This window comes from Podarcis filfolensis (genome assembly GCF_964270895.1).
Source record: "Podarcis filfolensis genome assembly, chromosome: 11".
NCBI lineage: Eukaryota > Metazoa > Chordata > Lepidosauria > Squamata > Lacertidae > Podarcis > Podarcis filfolensis.
Window position 1 is genome coordinate 52,439,563 of NC_139613.1, and position 19,403 is coordinate 52,458,965.

Genomic DNA, 19,403 nt, shown 5'->3' on the forward strand with positions numbered 1-19,403 from the left:
AGGTCAATGCAACAACCCCTTACTCAAGGGCGGGTGGGCGGGTGATCCGTTGCACACAGCAAAGAGAAAGCTCCAGGCTGCGTGCAGAGTATTTAAACATTTTACCCCTCCCACCAAAATTGCAACATAACTTTTACCCCAGCAACCCAGTGAACCAATCACTGCCCCAGGCCATCTTTAGAGACCCTGCCTGGTAACAGAGGGGTGGCTCAGCAGACCCCACCGCAGCACGTGCTCTCCATGAAGGAGAACACGCTTTCTGTCCCTATAATTCCCAAAAGAAAAGCTTCTGGTTTTGTTTTGTTTTGTTGCTTTTTACAAAGGTTATTTTAAACATCCTTTTCATTTCATTATATATCATTTCATGGGAAATGAAATTATGTACATGCTTACCTTGAAGTAAAAACTACTGAAGTCAGTGTAACTTGGGCCCCATAGGGGATATAAATTTAAAACAGTATCATACCATTTTAAACAGGCACATCTCTCAAAGAATCCAGGAAGCGGCCATTTGTTAAGGATAATGTGAGTTCTTAGGAGACCCCATTCCCCTCACAGAGCTGTTTAACAAACAATTCCTCTTCATGGGGAATTTTTGGGACGGTGGCGAAGTAGCAGCCTCAATGTAGTACATACATCAAGAAAACAGAAGAAAACAAACACTGAAAAACATATTTCTATATGTCCTGCTGCCCAGTTTTGCCTCTCAAAATGGCCAATATTTCATGCAGCTGCTGAATAACGTGCAGGGTTGGGAAGAAGATTTCGATAGCATCGAATGTGCCAGTGAAAAACTAACAATAATTTATTTTCATCATTATTTTGTTTTCAGCCAGCAAGACAAGCCTAGGAGGGCTGTCACGCGGAAGCAGGTGGCAGGTCTAATTAGGTTGGTTGGCTCTTTCAGGATTGTTTCAAATGCAGCTTTTGTCATATTCTTTCCACGGTATGTACCACAGGGTCCTTAATCCAAGGATTAAAATAAAAATAAAAATCAAGAATCAAGCAGTTAGCAGTTTTGTACAGACTAGCTACCTGAAATTGCTACCTGTCATGATCTGCTATGTAGACTACTGTCTCTCCCACCTGCCCTCCTCTGGTGTAGACAAGGTATCATTATAAGTTTTTCTTGTGAATTCTCTGCGGCGCTTTAGCAGAAATGCTCAGAGTTCCAGGTTCTTCAGTGCAGTGCAGTATATTTATTGTGAACTATATATACAAATATATACAAACCTAGACAGCATCTTAAAAAGCAGAGACATCACCTTGCCAACAAAGGTCCGTATAGTTTAAGCTATGGTTTTCCCAGTAGTGATGTATGGAAATGAGAGCTGGACCATAAAGAAGGCTGATTGCCAAAGAATTGATGCTTTTGAATTATGGTGCTGGAGGAGACTCTTGAGAGTCCCATGGACTGCCAGAAGATCAAACCTATCCATTCTTAAGGAAATCAGCCCTGAGTGCTCACTGGAAGGACAGATCCTGAAGCTGAGACTCCAATACTTTGGCCACCTCATGAGAAGAGAAGACTCCCTGGAAAAGACCCTGATGCTGGGAAAGATGGCGGGCACAAGGAGAAGGGGACGACAGAGGACGAGATGGTTGGACAGTGTTCTCGAAGCTACTAACATGAGTTTGACCAAACTGCAGGAGGCAATGGAAGACAGGAGTGCCTGGCACGCTCTGGTCATGGGGTCACGAAGAGTCAGACACGACTAAACAACTAAACAACAACAACAAATATATACAAATATCTACAGACTATAATACACAAGCAGTTCATACAGTCAAACAGAGTACCTGGCTGCACCTTAAGGCAAATAGGAAGACCTTTCAATCCCCCTCTCTCTGACCACACTCTTCTACACCACCCCCTTACTGCTGGACAGGTTTCCTTTTTAAACCAATGACGGCCAACCAGCTGTCAGCACATTACTGCTGAGTCGTTCTGACCCAGCACTTCCATAGAAAGCATTGCAGGCTGATTGCATCAGCCAGTTGCATCAGCTAGCAAACTCAAGCCTGCAGACTTACTATCTCACACAGCATTCTTTGAATCCCAACAGCTTTGGGGGCCAAAGTCTGTGAGCACAAGTCACCCATAAATCCAGGAATTAGCAGAAGTTAGAATTAATTGAGGTTTGATTAAACAGTGTCAAACACGGAAGCCCTCTATTTATGCTCACAAGCCAAGCCAGCTTCGCAGAGCTAGTTGAATGGGAGTTACTGGAAGAACAAAGGCTGATGATGGAAAATCATTAACCCATCCAAGAAGGTTGAGATGTGGCAGACAAGGAAGGGTGGAGACCCTCATCCAATTGTGCATTAGTGGACAGAGATCAAAGAGGTTTAGAATTTCAGAGTGGGTGACGTAGGATGGGGTGCAATCATTTTTTTCACTGGGTTAGCAGCGACCAACAAGAATCATAGAATCAGAATCATAGAATTGTAGAGTTGGAAGGGACCTGGAAGGTCCTGTAGTCCAACCCCCTGCAATGCAGGAATCTCAGCGAAAGCATCCATGACAGATGGCTGTCCAACCTCTGCTTCAAAACCTTCTAGGAAGGAGTCCACAACCTCCCGAGGGAGTTTGTTCCACTGTCGAACAGCTCTTACTGTCCAAAAGTTCTTCCTGATGTTTAGTCAGAATCTCCTTTCTGGTGATTTGAAGCTATTGGTTCAAGTCCTACCCTCTGGAGCAGGGGGAAACAAGCTTGCTCCATAGAGCAGAGCAGCATGTGGGCTGGCTCTGTGACAAGCTGTAACAAAGAGACACATAGAATCATAGAATCATAGAGTTGGAAGAGACCACAAGGGCCATCGAGTCCAACCCCCTGCCAAGCAGGAAACACCATCCTTTCTCCCTCCTCTATGTGACATCCTTTTATATATTTGAACATGGCTATCATATCACCCCTTAACCTCCTCTTCTCCAGGCTAAACACAGAGCTTGGCCTTTCGGTGTCTTCGAAGTGGTGCCAAACAGCTGCAAATTGTCCCCTGCAACATTTGGCAGGGCAAACCCCACATTTCACAATAGGCCATAAAATTAACCCTTGGTGCCCTAACCACAATTTCGGCAAAAACCTGATATCGTCCGATTCACTCAAAGTGGTGCCAAACAGCTGCAAGCTTGCCCATGCAACCTTTGGCAGGGAAAACCCCCACATTTAATGGCACCCCACAAAATGAGCTTTTAGCGCCCTATGGACCACGCACCTACAGGACCGTCTCTCCTGGTATGCCCCATGGAGGACCTTAAGGTCCACAAATGACAACATTTTGGAGGTCTCAAGTCACAAGGTGGTTAGATTGGTCTCAAGTAGGGCCAGGGCCTTTTCAGTACTGGCTCCGACTTGGTGGAACGCTCTGTCACAAGAGACTAGGGCCCTGCGGGACTTGACATCTTTCCACACGGCATGCAAGACAGAGCTGTTCCACCTGGCCTTTGGTTTGGATTCAGTCTGACCCTTATGTTTCCTTCCCCTTGTGGTTTTGATCTATGGGTTATTATTAAAATGAGGCTGCATTTTAAATTGCATTTTTAACCAGTATTTTAAATTGTCCCCCCCCATTATGTTTTTATTGTAATTTTACTGGTCTTAGCCGCCCTGAGCCTGGCTCTGGCCAGGGAGGGCGGGGTATAAAAAATTATTATGATTATGATTATCCCATGGGGTCACAGTTTCACTGAAAACCGCTATACACAAGCAAAAGACCCCCTGCAACGTTTGGCGGTGAAAACCCCATATTTCATGGCACCCCACAAAATGAACCCTCAGCATCCTTTCCCGCGGGGTCACGGTTTTACCGAAAACCAAGTGTCGTCCATTTCACTCCAAAGTGGCACAAAATACCTGCAAAGGTATTGGCAGTGAAAACCACACATTTCATGGCACCTGATACAATGAGCCGATACAATGAGCCTTCAGCATTCTAACCCACGGGATCACGGTTTTGCCGAAACATAATAAATAGGTTTTAATAAATATTGTCATCTGGTGACAACACCGGGACGCTTTCTGATCCTCACTTCTCTTCCCTACTCTCTGTCATTGTCTGTTGGATAATCTAAAAAGGTTAGTCTAGAAAATATTGTTGCATGCCACCCAAATCTCCAAGAGGTGCATGAGATTTCAGAGGTTCCTGGAGCTTACCCAGGGGCTGTGTTTCCTTTTGGAAACAACCTGAGCCTGAGATGGAGGGGTTCATGGCACTAACCCACTAAAATATTCCTGTTTCTCTCATTCCCACAGCCTTGGATTCAAGCAGGCATCTGGCATGGCTTTCTCTCCAGTGGCGGACATTGGGGTCTCAAATTTCTCTGGCATCTTGTGCGATGCCAAAATTCAGTGCCCCCCGCCTCTCACCTTCCAGTCTACATCATCGTTGTTGTGCCGTCTGCAGTGCTCCTAAGGTTCTGCACCCAGTGTGACCGAACCCATTGTGCTCTCCTAAATCTGCCTCTGTTCCCCTACTTTTGGAGAAAAGGGGCAGGGCATATTTGATCACGAAGCCTGCATTGTGGAATGCATTCCCCAGGGAAATGCTCCTTGCCCCATCTTTAGAGTTGTTCCACCATTATTCTGGGGCTTTTTAGGGAAACTTTTGTGGGATGATGACTCCTTTTGTGGGATGTTTGACTCCTTCCAAACACTCTAAACTGGCTTTATCTGTTGCTGCCTTGCACCGAACCCCATCACCCAGGCTATCACCTCACCAGGAGGCTAGCCTGGCTATTCCAAGAATTAAAAACCTTGATTAAATTCTAACACTTGCTGGATCCAGGATTAGAGGGGTCTGGCACCCAGTTTAACATCCAAAACTCATAATAACATGCTTGGCTTTGCCTAGAGAATCACTGCTGCTCCTCTTCAACCCATGTTCCCTGCTTGATGCATGTCAGCTAAAGATTTCCTTTCCTTTCCTGGGGGACTATCAGTCTAGGATTAGTGAGCAATTACTGTTTATTTTCCTTTTGATGCATCTTCTGCTTCTTCTCCCTCACTTTCTCTGGACTCCCGTAATAAAAGACTTGCATTAAACCTACAGACTTGATTAAGCGTTTTGCTAACTGAGGATCAGTTTAACCCACTTGCATAATTTTCAGTCTGTGCTCCAAGGTTTCACAAGGAAAAGGGGAGTCTTCTAAGAGGGCTGTCTTTTCTCTGTGAATACATTCAGATTACATGTACTCAGATTTTGGAAATTCTATGAGAGAGTGCTTTCTTGCCTGTCCTACCTTGCAAGTAAAGTGTGAGCAAGTGAGCATTTCGTTACACTCTATCAGGTCCTCTGCTCCCCCCCCCCCCCCAATAATATGTTCCTCATTTCTGCGAAGCTACAACTTTCCCCTTGCTTCAATGAAGAGAGACAGTTCTAACCTCCTTTCTGCGACGGGTGGAGGTTTCTTGGCATTTTGCTTAGAGACAATTTACACCCTTGTCACACAAGATGAACTAAGATTTATAAGACAATACCGAGCAGATCTGAACGTCGTATCCCCTGTAATGAAAACAAAAACTCATCGGCCTGGGAAGGTTCTTTTCCAATGAAAATAAGCAATTCTGGAGAGGGGGTGGTAAGCGACTGCTAAAATTGTATGTCAGTGGCTGACCTGTACACATGGCGTATAGAAAAGCTGAACTTTGATCTCCTCTTGTATACCTTTCCTTTCAGACTAAAACTGAGCGAGAGAGAGAGAGAATACAAATGCCAAATAAGCAAAAAGAGGTCATCAACTCAAACAATTAAAAAGAGAAGTCCGTAGAAGAGATTGTTTTCGAAGAAGAGCTCTAATTTCATGCAAATTTCCATGCACAGAGGACCCAGCAGTGGTTCAAGAGTACAAACCATGTCAGAATAAGAGGCTCTTGACATTTTATCAATGGTCAGCTAATGGAGTTTTTGATGGAATATGTATTAGTAACCAAGCCTAAAGCAAGCCTTGAACTTGATGACCTGAAGGACGGTAGACAGGAATTTAATCTATGCTCAAACCATTTAACTCTGGTCATGGAGGGAAAGTTCAGGGACATGACCACACTAGCCACGGAAGCCTACATAGGTCGTGCGCACACCAGAGTGTTAATGCATATATGGGATGCACAGATCTGATTTTTCTGTGTGTGCTTTTGGGCTCATTCATTTGCATGTGAGTGATTGTAACTGAACTCTCTCAGGGTTTCCCATCCACACTAGTGGGTGGTGCTTGGTGCTATTTTTCTAGAAAAAGTGGTGCTGGAACTCACCACAAACACCTCCTTTGTTCTCTTATAATGGCAATGGTCCCCACCTGAGAGGTACCAGAACTGAGTTCCGGCAACTTCTGGCTGAAAATAAAAGCCCTATTGCTCAACACCCAACCCCCCCCCCAAAATAATAGTAATGTACTATAGTGGAACCTCAGTTTTCGAATGTAATCTGTTCCGGAAGACTGTTCGAGTTCCGAAAAATTCAAAAACTGAAAACTCAAAATGGAAAAATTAATATGAAAAACTCAATACAGAAATCACCTTGGGAGTTCCAAAAACCGAGGTTCCACTGCATTCCATTGTATTTATTTTTCCCGATTTGAACTGTAAAATGGTGATTTCCTTGAGTCAAAATGAGAGTAGCCCTAAACTTCTTCTTTTTTTTAAGAAAAAAAGCCTGGATAGGCTCATGTTTGTACATGCCAAACACTCCTACTTTGTGACATATTTGTGATGTGTCGATGATGCTGTTGAAAAATGTATAATGGGAGATGAACTTAAAAGTTCACACAACTCCATGCTCAGGGTTCCTACTCTTTGTGTGTTTGAACCTTGTTGCAACAAATAAGAATCACGTCTATGGACCGGTGTTCTGCTTCTTTAACTTGGCTGGAGACTCCTTCTTTTGCTGACCAGAGAGACCCATGAGGACTGGCACCCCGATGAGCTGGGCAGTGGAGTAAGTCTGCACTCTGGGATTTTTTCTTATTGATTGCATTTAAAGCATCATTTCTGGGTCTCAGCTTAAAGGTAAAGATCAAGGGACCCCTGAACATTAGGTCCAGTTGTGGTCTACTCTGGGGTTGCAGCGCTCATCTTGCTTTACTGGCCGAGGGAGTCGGCATACAGCTTCCGGGTCATGTGGCCAGCATGACTAAGCCGCTTCTGGCGAACCAGAGCAGCGCACGGAAATGCCGTTTACCTTTCTGCTGGAGCGGTACCTATTTATCTACTTGCACTTTGATGTGCTTTCGAACTGCTAGGTTGGCAGGAGCAGGGACCGAGCAACGGGAGCTCATCCCATCGTGGGGATTCGAACCACCGATCTTCTGATCGGCAAGTCCTAGGCTCTGTGGTTTAACCCACAGTGCCACCCGTGTCCCGGGTCTCAGCTTGATGACTAGCAAATGCGTGGGATAACCTTGAGCCCTTATGGTGGTTGAGCAAGTCATATTGCTTGTTTAGCCTGGCTGGCTGAGTCACATAGGAGAGACCTTATCTAAGTCTTACTAGACCTCACTCTCTCTCTCTCTCATGAGTAATCAGATCCTCCTAATTGAGGGTCCGCTTTGTGCGTGGGCCCAAGGCTATTCTTGAGGGCATGTGGGACTGAGCCCGGCCCATGCAATGGTTCCATGGTCACACCATGGCCTATTGGCCAATTAGAGATTGGTGGCGTGATCGTGGGGGCATATAAAAGGTGGCGGCGCGTTGCTGGGGCTTCACCTGGCTTTGCGCCACCAAACACCCACCCACCTGCACTTTTATTTTAGGTGCTTGCTTTGCCCTTGCTCTGGACTTTGGTTGGTCGCCTGTTTTGGAACAGGGTGTGGCGTTTGCCCGTTCTTTTGAAAATGTCTGTACAGGGGGAGAGAAAGAGTTACCGTATTTTTCGCCCTATAGGACGCACCGGCCCATAGGACGCACTTATTTTTTGGGGGGGGGGAATAAAGAAAAAAAAATATTCCCCCCCCGAGCCCCAAAGGGCTGGGGGTCCGGGAGCGATGGCGAGGTTGCACAACCTCGCCATCGCTCCTGGACCCATTCTGGGGGCTGGGGTTGGGGGAAGCTCGGGCTTCCCCCGCCCCCAGCCCCGCAAGCTCTGGGAGCGATGGCGAGGTTGTGCAACCTCCCCATCACTCCAGGAGCTTGCTTGCGGGGCTGGGGGCTGGGGGCGGGGGAAGCCTGAGCTTCACCCGTCCCCAGCCCCCAGAATGGGTCCGGGAGCGATGGCGAGGTTGTGCAACCTCACCATTGCTCCCGGAGCTTGCTTGCGGGACTGGGGACTGGGGGCGGGGGGCGGGGGAAACCCGAGCCCCCAGAATGGGTCCGGGAGCGATGGTGAGGTTGTGCAACCTCACCATCGCTCCCGGAGCTTGCTTGCAGGGCTGGGAGCTGGGGGTGGGGGAAGCCTGAGCTCCCCCCGACCCCAGCCCCCAGAACAGGCTGTTGCCTGCAAGCCTTGCGTGCCCGGGGGGAACTCCCCCCGGGTGCTCAAGGCTTGCGGACACCTGCGCAAAGCACGGGGCGTCCTCCGGAGGGCGCCCCATGCTTCGGGCTGCAGGCTGCCGCCCGCAAGCCTTGCGAGCCCGCGGGAACTCCCCCCGGGCGTGCAAGGCTTGCGGAGAGCTTCCTGAAGCCTGGAGAGCGAGAGGGGTCGATGCGCACCAATGCCTCTCGCTCTCCAGGCTTCAGCGAAAGCCTGCATTCGCCCCATAGGACGCACACACATTTTCCCTTCATTTTTGAAGGGGAAAAATTGCGTCCTATAGGGCAAAAAATACAGTAATAGGTAGACCAATAGAAAAGCCAGAGGTGGAGCCTACCTGTTTATAAAAGGGCTTGGCCTGAGGTTTAGACAGTGGGTTGTTAGTAGTTAGTTAGTTGGTTGGTTGGGAAGAAGCAGTTGGGGAAAGCAGTTGGGAAAGCAGTTGGCAGACAGATGGAAATAGAGAGACAGTGCAGTTGGTTCTTGTGTGAGGGGAGGTAGAAGAGTTAGAGACAGGATAAAATAAGACTAAGAGGGTAAAGGGTAACAGCGTTTCGAATGCATTTAAAGTTTATTTGCAACACTCTTTGTTGTTAACCTGACAACCTGACTGGACTAAGTGATTTACCAGGGAGAACCTGGTTGGTGGCAGCGGATGAGTGGTGTACGGGTCAATAGTCCGTGAGATGACCGGGGGCTCCATATGAAGGCCACACAGGGGCCGGATAGGAATTTTTTCCATTTGCAAAATTGGCACTGGCCATTTGGTTTTCGCCTACCTCTTAGAAATTGTCACAACTTTTGTAAGGTTTGGCAGTTAGGCATTGGCTTATTGTGATGTGGGGGAGGGGAGGTGCAGCCATCACCTGCCCCTCTAGGTACAAAAGTATTCCAGTAAAGGAATTCCCTAGTCTGGATCTCATCCGAAGTCTACTTGGGAGGCTAGGGCCATGCCAGGATCCAGCGGGAACCTCAGGGTGAGCTTCAGTTGCTTGCCATCGACAGAGCTCCCTCGTTTGGTTGTTTGCCCTTCCAGACTTCCTGCAAGGCGGGCAGGAGTCAGATATAGTTTCGCCAATGCCTAAGCCAATACTACTCACATTGCTGTAATCAATAAAGTTGTGGCCTAAAATTTTGCCCATTAACCTTTAAACTAAAATTGTGTGTCAGTGTGTATTTATTTCTCCTTGGGGGTGCACCGGGGTCTTGACGCACAAATAAGGATCCTATGTCATATAACATGTTGATCTCCCTATTCTCATGATGGCTGAGAGCTCCTGGTTATAATGATGGCATAAGAAGAGTTTGCTGAATCAGGCCAGTGGCTCGTCAAGCCCACCTTTTTGTTTTCACAGTGGCCAAACAGAAGTCAGTGGGAAGCCTGCAACTAAGGTAAAAAAGGTAAAGGACCCCTGGATGGTTAAGTCCAGTCAAAGGTGACTATGGGGTTGCGGCACTCATCTTGCTTCAGGCCGAGGGAGCCAGCGTTTGTCCACAGACAACTTTCTGGGTCATGTGGCCAACAGGACTAAAGCACTTCTGGCACAATGGGACACTGTAACGGAAACCAGAGCACATGGAAATGTCGTTTACCTTCCCACTACAGTGGTACCTATTTATCAACATGCACTGGTGTGCTTTCAAACTGCTAGGTTGGCAGGAGCTGGAGCACAGCAACGGGAGCTCATGCCATCATGGGGATTCGAACCGCTGACCTTCCGAACAGCGAGCCCAAGAGGCTCAGTGGTTTAAACCACAGCACCACCTGCATTCCGTTTCTTTACCTTTACCTGCAAGTAGGACCTGAGCACAACAGCACTCTGCCGACATGTGATTCTGAACAACTAGTATTCAGAGACAGCGATGTCATGGGTGTGCTTAGATATATTTTCTTTTCAGAAAAACAGACCATCATGTCATCCAAAAAATAAAAATAAAAGGCATCTTTCACACAAGAATACTATCCAGCTTTTCCCTTGTTTTGCTGTTTTTGCTTTTTCCAACTGCAGAGCTTTGTGTTCAATAAAACTGTGCTTAGCTAGTTGTTTATATTCCATTATTGCAGCTATAAAACATCTGCTTGACGTGAAGTCTTAACACTATTCCCATAAGCTTAGTATGGCCAGAACTGGCTATCTTTATCTTATGAATAACATTAATTAAAATAATAAAGCAGGATTGTTAATGCGATGCAGTCTTTTCATTTAAAATATTACAATTCAAAAGCATAAATGTGATCATAGTCAGGCCAGCATAATTCATGTAAACCTGCTGTGAAAATGTTATTCCAAGCTAGCTGCTGCTTATAGCATATAACAACCGCTACCTAATGCATGGCACTTTGATGATTTCCACAAACGATAGATGATGCTTTTTAAAGGTTATATTCCAAACCATAATATATGCTACTGTGCTTGATGGATTAAAACAGCATGCCTTCCATTTGTGATATCTTTTAAAATAGCTGGAAACGAGTTTTGAAGTATGCTTAATGTTCACTTCTGACATGAGTGAAAGATGCTCTTCATAATGTCACCATGATTTGTCAAAGAGGTGTAGTAGACAGTAAAATTACAACTACAAAAAGGCACTGGTAACCATGATTCTTTCGAACATGTCTATTTTCAGCCATTAACACACACACACACACACACACACACACCCCACCCCAACCCCCCCCACCAAAACATACCACCCCAACAACTAATGAATCACAAATCATTGTCAGAGTGATAATCAGGATTAACAACATCACATTTGTTTTATTCCTGTTTAGAGTAGCATCTGCTTTGGTTATGAGCAAAGCTTTAAATCATTGCAAACATGAACAGCATTTTTTATATATTGTTGTGAGCTTCGGGGGGCAGGGCGTTAGTCTGCATGCTACCTAAATCTCTTGTAGTTCTTCAGGTCTTGTATCTAGCAAGGGTTAAACTGTAATGGAAGATTCAATTGTTGAAGGAGTTCCTCAATGATACACTGGGTATTAGATAATGGTAATTACACACACACATACACACACACACACACAGTGGTACCTCAGGTTAAGAACTTAATTCATTCTGGAGGTCCGTTCTTAACCTGAAGCGGTTCTTAACCTGAGGTACCACTTTAGCTAATGGGGCCTCCTGCTGCCGCCACCGTGCAATTTCTGTTCTCATCCTGAGGTAAAGTTCTTAACCCGAGGTACTATTTCTGGGTTAGCAGAGTCTGTAACCTGAAGCGTCTGTAACCCAAGGTACCACTGTATATATATCTTTATTGCAGTCCATAGACCCACAACACAGTTTCAAAACAAGATAAAGTTAAGACAACCAAACAGGTGAAAGAGACCGAGGTAGTTATTTTGTTATGTCTAGAGCATGATGGTCTTTGTTTCTTGCAACCTCCGAAAGAAACTTTGCCACGGTCAGTGTAATATCATTTGATCTATCCTGCAGAAGGTATTTTATATGGGAGGCTTCAGATTTCCCTGGCAAATTTGCTAATAAGGATTTGATCAGTTGATCCCTTGCTTGCTCATACTGCCCACAATGCAGTAGGGGTCATAATACAGATATGGAAGCATGGGAACAATTGTGGAATATGGATATAAAATTTACAGCATTTTAGGGTTTAAGAGAAAACTATATGAAAATGATATATCGTTGGCATCTAACTCCACCCCCATCAGCCCGGACACTGAGGTCCAGCTCCGAGGGCCTTCTGGCAGTTCCCTCACTGCGAGAAGTGAGGTTACAGGGAACCAGGCAGAGGGCCTTCTCGGTAGTGGCGCCCGCCCTGTAGAATGCCCTCCCATCAGATGTCAAGGAAATAAACAACTATCTGACTTTTAGAAGACATCTGAAGGCAGTCCTGTTTAGGGAAGCTTTTAATGTTAAATATTTTACAATTTTTAATGTGCTGTAAGCCGCGCAGAGTGGCTGGTGAAACCCAGACAGATGGGCGGGGTAATAATAATACATTAATTATTAATTATTAATTATTAATTATTTTTATTATTAAGCAAATGTGTCTAATGGGTGGTGGGCAGCACTCTTCTTCCTCCTCCTCCTTCTAACTATTCTTCATCCTGTCTTTCATGTTCTGAAAAGTTGAGAAATAGAAAGGAAATGTGTGAGACAGAGAGTTCACATTACTTTGATACTTATTTGCACTGGAAGATTATTTGTTACATTGTGTAACACCCTTCACCTAAGGCACTTGGAGTAATGTTTTCCGTTTGGAATGACCCAATTTAATAAATTAGGGGGAATGAGAAAAAGCTATGCAAGGCTGTCTAGTGAGCTTTATGGTGGAACGGGAATTTGAGCTTTTCGGTTGTATCCAAAGTTAGTCGTACTTAGAGTAAACCCAGAGAAATTAATGGACATGACAAACTTTCAGTGGGCCTACTTTGAATAGGACTTAGCTAGCTATAGCTCAATGTTTTCTATTTATAAGTTTAATATGGAAGTTACTACACTAGACTGATATCATGAACTGCAATTTATGACCCATTTTCCAAGGCATGATAATTTACTCCACCCTGTGCTGTTTTGACAGCATCTTAAAAAGCAGAGACATCACCTTGCCAACAAAGGTCCGTATAGTTAAAGCTATGGTTTTCCCAGTAGTGATGTATGGAAGTGAGAGCTGGACCATAAAGAAGGCTGATTGCCGAAGAATTGATGCTTATGAATTATGGGGCAGGAGGAGACTCTTGAGAGTCCCATGGACTGGAAGAAGATCAAACCTATCCATTCTGTTTTTTTTTTTAAATAAATTTTTATTAGAGTTTTACAAGAGAAAAAAAATAAAGATTTACAGAATAAAAAAAAGAAAAACCACAGATAAAAATAGACAATACAAAAAAGAAAACGCACAAAATACACAAAAAACAGCTAAATAAGAAAAAAAAGAAATTAAAAAGATAAAACAAATCCATTTTTCTCAATATCCTCAAAGTCATATGCTTGTATCCTTGACCTCCTCACACCTCCCCCCTTTTGTGTTCCCATTTACATACTTAATTCAGCAAATTCTTACCCTTTTTCAAATATCTTAACTTTGTGTCATAACATATTATACCTCAATATTTTCAACCATTTATCAATACATTTTTTACATAATCTTATTAACTTTTGTCACTAGTTACCACTTATTACCAATCCAAGCATAATTTTAACATTCATTAATTTTACAGTATTTCCGAAGATAGTCTTTAAATTTCTTCCAGTCTTCTTCCACCAACTCTTCTCCCAGGTCTCGGATTCTGCCAGTCATTTCCGCCAATTCCATATAGTCCATCAGCTTCATCTGCCACTCTTCCAGGGTGGGTAGCTCTTGTGTCTTCCAATACTTTGCGATGAGAATTCTTGCTGCTGTTGTTGCATACATAAAGAAAGTTCTGTCCTTCTTTGGCACCAATTGGCCGACCATGCCCAAGAGAAAGGCCTCTGGCTTCTTAAGGAATGTATATTTAAATATTTTTTTCATTTCGTTATAGATCATCTCCCAGAAAGCCTTAATCTTTGGGCACGTCCACCAAAGGTGAAAAAATGTTCCTTCATTTTCTTTACACTTCCAACATTTATTATCGGGCAAATGATAGATTTTTGCAAGCTTGACTGGCGTCATGTACCACCTGTATATCATTTTCATAATATTCTCTCTTAGGGCATTACATGCCGTAAATTTCATACCTGTGGTCCACAACTGTTCCCAGTCAGCAAACATGATGTTATGACCAACATCTTGTGCCCATTTAATCATAGCAGATTTAACTGTTTCATCCTGCATGTTCCATTTTAGCAGCAAGTTATACATTCTTGAAAGTGTTTTAGTTTTGGGTTCTAACAATTCAGTTTCCAGTTTTGATTTTTCCACCTGGAAACCTATTTTTTTATCCAAATTATAGGCCTCTCTTATTTGAAAATAATGCAGCCAATCTCGCACCTTATCTTTTAATTTCTCAAAACTCTGCAATTTCAATTTATCTCCTTCTTGTTCCAATATTTCCCAATATTTCGGCCATTTGGCCTCCATATTGGACTTTTTCAGTGCCTTTGCTTCCATTGGTGACAACCACCTTGGGGTTTTATTCTCCAGTAAGTCTTTATATCTTAGCCAAACATTAAACAATGCTTTCCTGACAATATGGTTTTTGAATGCTTTATGAGCTTTAACCTTGTCGTACCACAAATATGCATGCCACCCAAAAACGTTATTAAAACCTTCTAAGTCCAGAATGTCTGTGTTCTCAAGAAGCAGCCATTCTTTCAGCCAACAAAATGCGGCCGATTCATAATAAAGTTTCAGGTCTGGCAGGGCAAATCCGCCTCTTTCTTTAGCATCAGTTAGTATTTTAAATTTTATTCTAGGCTTCTTGCCCTGCCAGACAAATCTAGATATATCTCTCTGCCACTTCTTGAAACAGTCCATCTTGTCCAAAATTTGCAAAGATTGAAACAAAAATAACATCTTTGGCAATACATTCATCTTAATAGCCGCAATTCTGCCCAACAAGGAAAGCTTCAGGTTTGACCATATCTCTAAATCTTTCTTCACTTCTAACCAACATTTCTCATAGTTGTCTTTAAATAAGTTTAAGTTCTTAGCAGTCATGTTAACCCCCAAATATTTAACTTTCTTTACTATTGTTAGGCCTGTCTCCTTCTGAAACCTTTCTTTCTCAATCGGTGTTAAGTTTTTCTCAAGAACTTTGGTTTTTGACTTGTTCAATTTAAAACCAGCCACCTGACCAAATTCTTGAATCAATTCCAAAACCCTTTTCGAACTAGATTCTGGCTCCTGTAATGTTAAAACTAGGTCATCTGCAAATGCTTTCAATTTGTATTGCTTGGCTCCGACCTGAATACCTTTAATCAAACGGTCCCTTCTAATCATGTTCAATAATACCTCCAGGACTGAAATAAAGAGCAATGGGGAAATTGGGCAGCCTTGTCGTGTACCTTTCTCTATCTTAAATTCCTCTGTCACCACATTGTTAACAATTAGTTTAGCCTTTTGTTCTGAGTAAATTGCACTTATACCATTCTCAAACCCTTGGCCCACCCCCATCCCCTGAAGATTTTTCTTCATAAAACACCAAGAAATATTATCAAAGGCTTTCTCCGCATCTATAAAAATTAAAACTGCTTTGGTATTTATGTTCACTTGCAGCTTCTCCAAAATGTTAATTATATTCCTCGTATTATCCGACAAGTGTCTACCCGGGAGAAAGCCAGCTTGGTCCTTATGGATCTCTTCCAATAGTACTTTTTTTAACCTATTAGCCAAAATGTCAGCAAATATTTTGTAATCCACATTAAGCAGGGATATGGGGCGGTAGTTCTTAAGTTGCGTCTTTTCAGACTCAGTTTTCGGTATAAGTGTAATATAAGCTTCCTGCCACGACTCCGGTGCCTTTTTCCCCTCTAAGATCTCATTGCAGACCTCCTTTAGTGGCTGAATTAACCAATCTTTCAAAACCCTATAATATTTGGAGGTTAAACCATCTGGTCCTGGAGATTTACCCAACTGCATATTCTGAATGGCACCCTCCACTTCCTGTTCTGTAATTTTATCACTCAACATTGTCTTTTTTTCTTGAGAGATTTTTTGTAGTCCATTTTTCCTCAGGAATTGGTCTAGCTCAGCCTCTTTCTGTGGCCCTTGTGTATATAGTTGTTTAAAATATCTCTGGAAGCAGTTTTTAATTTCCAATGGATTCTGTATGATCTTTCCATTTACCTCCAAATTTGTAATAGTATTTAATTTCTGTCTTTTCTTCATCTGCCATGCTAGCAGTTTCCCACATTTGTTGGCCGATTCAAATGACTTTTGTCTCATCTGCTTAATTTTCCATTCCACCTCCTGATTTATCATTTTCATATACTGTACTTGATATAACTTAATTTCTCTCAGAATCTCTTGCGATTTTGGTTTTGCTCTTAATTTCTTCTCTCCTTCTTTTATTTTTTCCAAAATTTTATCTTTTTTCTCATTTTGGGTTCTCTTCTTTATTACATTCTGTTGGATCAAAAACCCTCTCATAACCGCTTTGCCTGCGTCCCAGATTGTCCTTTTTTCAACCGTAGTGTTCAGATTTATCTCAAAGTAATCTCTCAAAGTTTTTTGGGCCTTCTTAATCACCTCTTGGTCTCTGAACAGGGTGTCATTCATCCTCCATCTGTAGGAACCGATTGGCGTTAGTTTCATCTCCATCTTCACTGCATTATGGTCGGAGCAAGTTTTTGGGCAAATTTCCACTTTTCGTGTCTTAGGTGCCAGTCCTCTAGTTATCCATATTTGGTCAATTCTTGTCCAGGTCATATTGGCTTCAGAGAAGAATGTTCCCTCTCTTCCCAGGGGGTTCTTAGTTCTCCAGATGTCAATCAAGTCCATATTGTCAGCCAATTCAAAAAAGGTTTTTGGTAATCTGCCATCTTTCGTTACCACCTGTCTCTGCGACTTGTCCATGTTTGTAGATACCACCCCGTTCATGTCTCCCATCATAATGATGTTATAGTCCAAATAGTCCAACAATGTCTCATGCAATTTCTTAAAAAATTCAGACTTCCCCTCGTTTGGTGCATACACTCCTACGATCAAATATTTTTCACCTTGTGATTGAATCTCGATTGCAACAAACCTTCCTTGTTCATCTTTAAAAACAAATTTCGGTGATAGGCTTTCTTTAGCATAAATAACAACTCCTCTCTTTTTGACTTTGTCCGATGAGATAAATTCTTGGCCCAATCTTTTATTAATAAGGACTTTTCTATGGAGCCTTACCACATGGGTTTCCTGTAAACAAATTAAGTCCAATTGTTCCTTTTTCAATATATGAAATACTTTCCTCCTCTTCTCCGGGGAGTTAAAACCGTGAATATTCCAACTTAATAATTGCAGAGACATGATGTGTTTATTTTAGTTTCCTCCAACTGCTCCCAAAAGCTCGTCCAGTTCTTGCGGTGGTATCTTTCTTTTTGATTTGTCAGGTCCCAAGGGTGGTGGTGCTATGTCTAAAACTCCTGGTCTCTGGTCTCTTGGCACTTCTGTCGCTTCTTTTTGTAAGTCTTCTTCGAAATCTCTCAAAAATCTTTCCTTGTCTTCCACTGATCTGATTCTAAACTTTTTCCCTTTAAAGGTAAAAGACAGTCCCTGGGGGAATTCCCATCTAAAGGCTATGCAGTTTCTTCTCAGTAGGGCCACCAAGTCTCCGTAATTGGTTCTCAAGTCCAAGAGATATTTCGGTATATCCTTAAAAATCTCAACTCTGGAATCGTTGATCTCTAAGGTCTTCTGAAAGTGTGCACTCAATATTTTATCCCTCTCTTCCTTCGAACGGAGGGTCACCAAACAGTCTCTCACCCTGTTTTTCCTCCCCCCTCTTCCAAGTCTAAAAGCGCTCACTATCTTAAAATCTTTTTCCAGCTCCAAATTCCAAAATTTCACAAATTCCTGTGTAAGATAATCACTCAAATTGTCCTTTTCAAGTTCCGGCACGGCCCTGATCCTCAGGTTTGTCTGTTTTTCTTTCAATTCGATCATAGACAATAAAGCCTGGTGATCCCCAATCTGTTTACGCATAGGTTTAATTTCTTCCTCTACAGCCACAACTTTTTCTTTTGCTTCCTCAGCTATTTTTCTAGTAGACGCAGATTCCTCCAGCAATTTTTCAATAGCTTTTGTGTTTGAATTAATACTGGCTGTGTTCCCTTCAATTTTAGTTGATTGGTCTGAGACCTGTTTACTTAGGCCTTCCAATTTCTCATAAATTTTATTCAGTACAGATGTAAATTCCCCTTCTGAGGCCATTCCTTTTATCTCGGTTTGCCCCGAATCTTCCTCCTGAGTCACAGGGAGGCCGGGTACAGATGCTCTACGTTGCTGGGAGACTGTACTAGACTGTTGCACTCTACCCTTGGATCTTGTTGCTCTTTGTTCAGTCATCCCCTTTTTATCTTTCAGTCAAGGTCGGTCCCACGGTCTGGCTTTACTGTGGAAATTCCCCAATGTCAGCAATGGAAAATTTCCCCAGCTAAATGCACTCTTGAATAGTCCTCTAGGGGGACACTGTAGCAGCCATAAAGTTCACAGTAACAAAGTACTTTCCTAAGTTTCCATGTCCCCTCCAATATAAACAAGCAACAGTTTCCAATCCAAAGAAGACTCTCAAATGTATCACCTTGCAGAGTTAAATCTTAAATGTAGCAATGTTCATAGGTAGTGCAAGTCCAAATGTAACAGTCCTCATACACCTGGCAATCCGTTCCCAGGGATTTCAAAAGACAGCTTTTTTATTATTATTATTAAGTTTCCCAGAAGAAATAAAGTCACTTTCCTTTCTTTCCCCCCTCTCCTGATCTGGGGGGGGGGGGGGGAATTCTTTCGTTCTAATGTTGGAATTTAAAGTTCTTAAGTCTCCACTTTGAAGTACTAGTGTAGAAACGTCTTTGCTTTGATCTTTCACAAAGCGGAAAGGCGGACTTCCTGTTTACACCTTCCCGCTTCAGTGCCAAATTCTCAAATTTTTTCTCTTCAAATCCAGTTCTTTTAAAATCACCTACTCACGGATAGTCGTTTAGCAGCCAAATTTTCACAGGAAAAAGGTCAGCGCTCTCCAGCAACAGCTACGCGGCTTCACCCCGCAGAAGCAGCAGTCGACTCATAGCACCGCGCCGCTCCCGTTACGCTCCGGAACCCCTTGCGGGGCTCCCTCGCTGAATCGGGGGGCGCTAATGGTGCCCGCCGAGTCCCACGCTCGCAGGCTCCTTCTGCCTGCGATTTTCAGCCGGGTCTCCGCTTCGCCGTAGCGGACAGACCCACTTTCTGCGGAGCTTCTCCCTCCTACTCAGAAGGAGACCGCCATTGCGGTTAAAGCTATGGTTTTCCCAGTAGTGATGTATGGAAGTGAGAGCTGGACCATAAAGAAGGCTGATCGCCAAAGAATT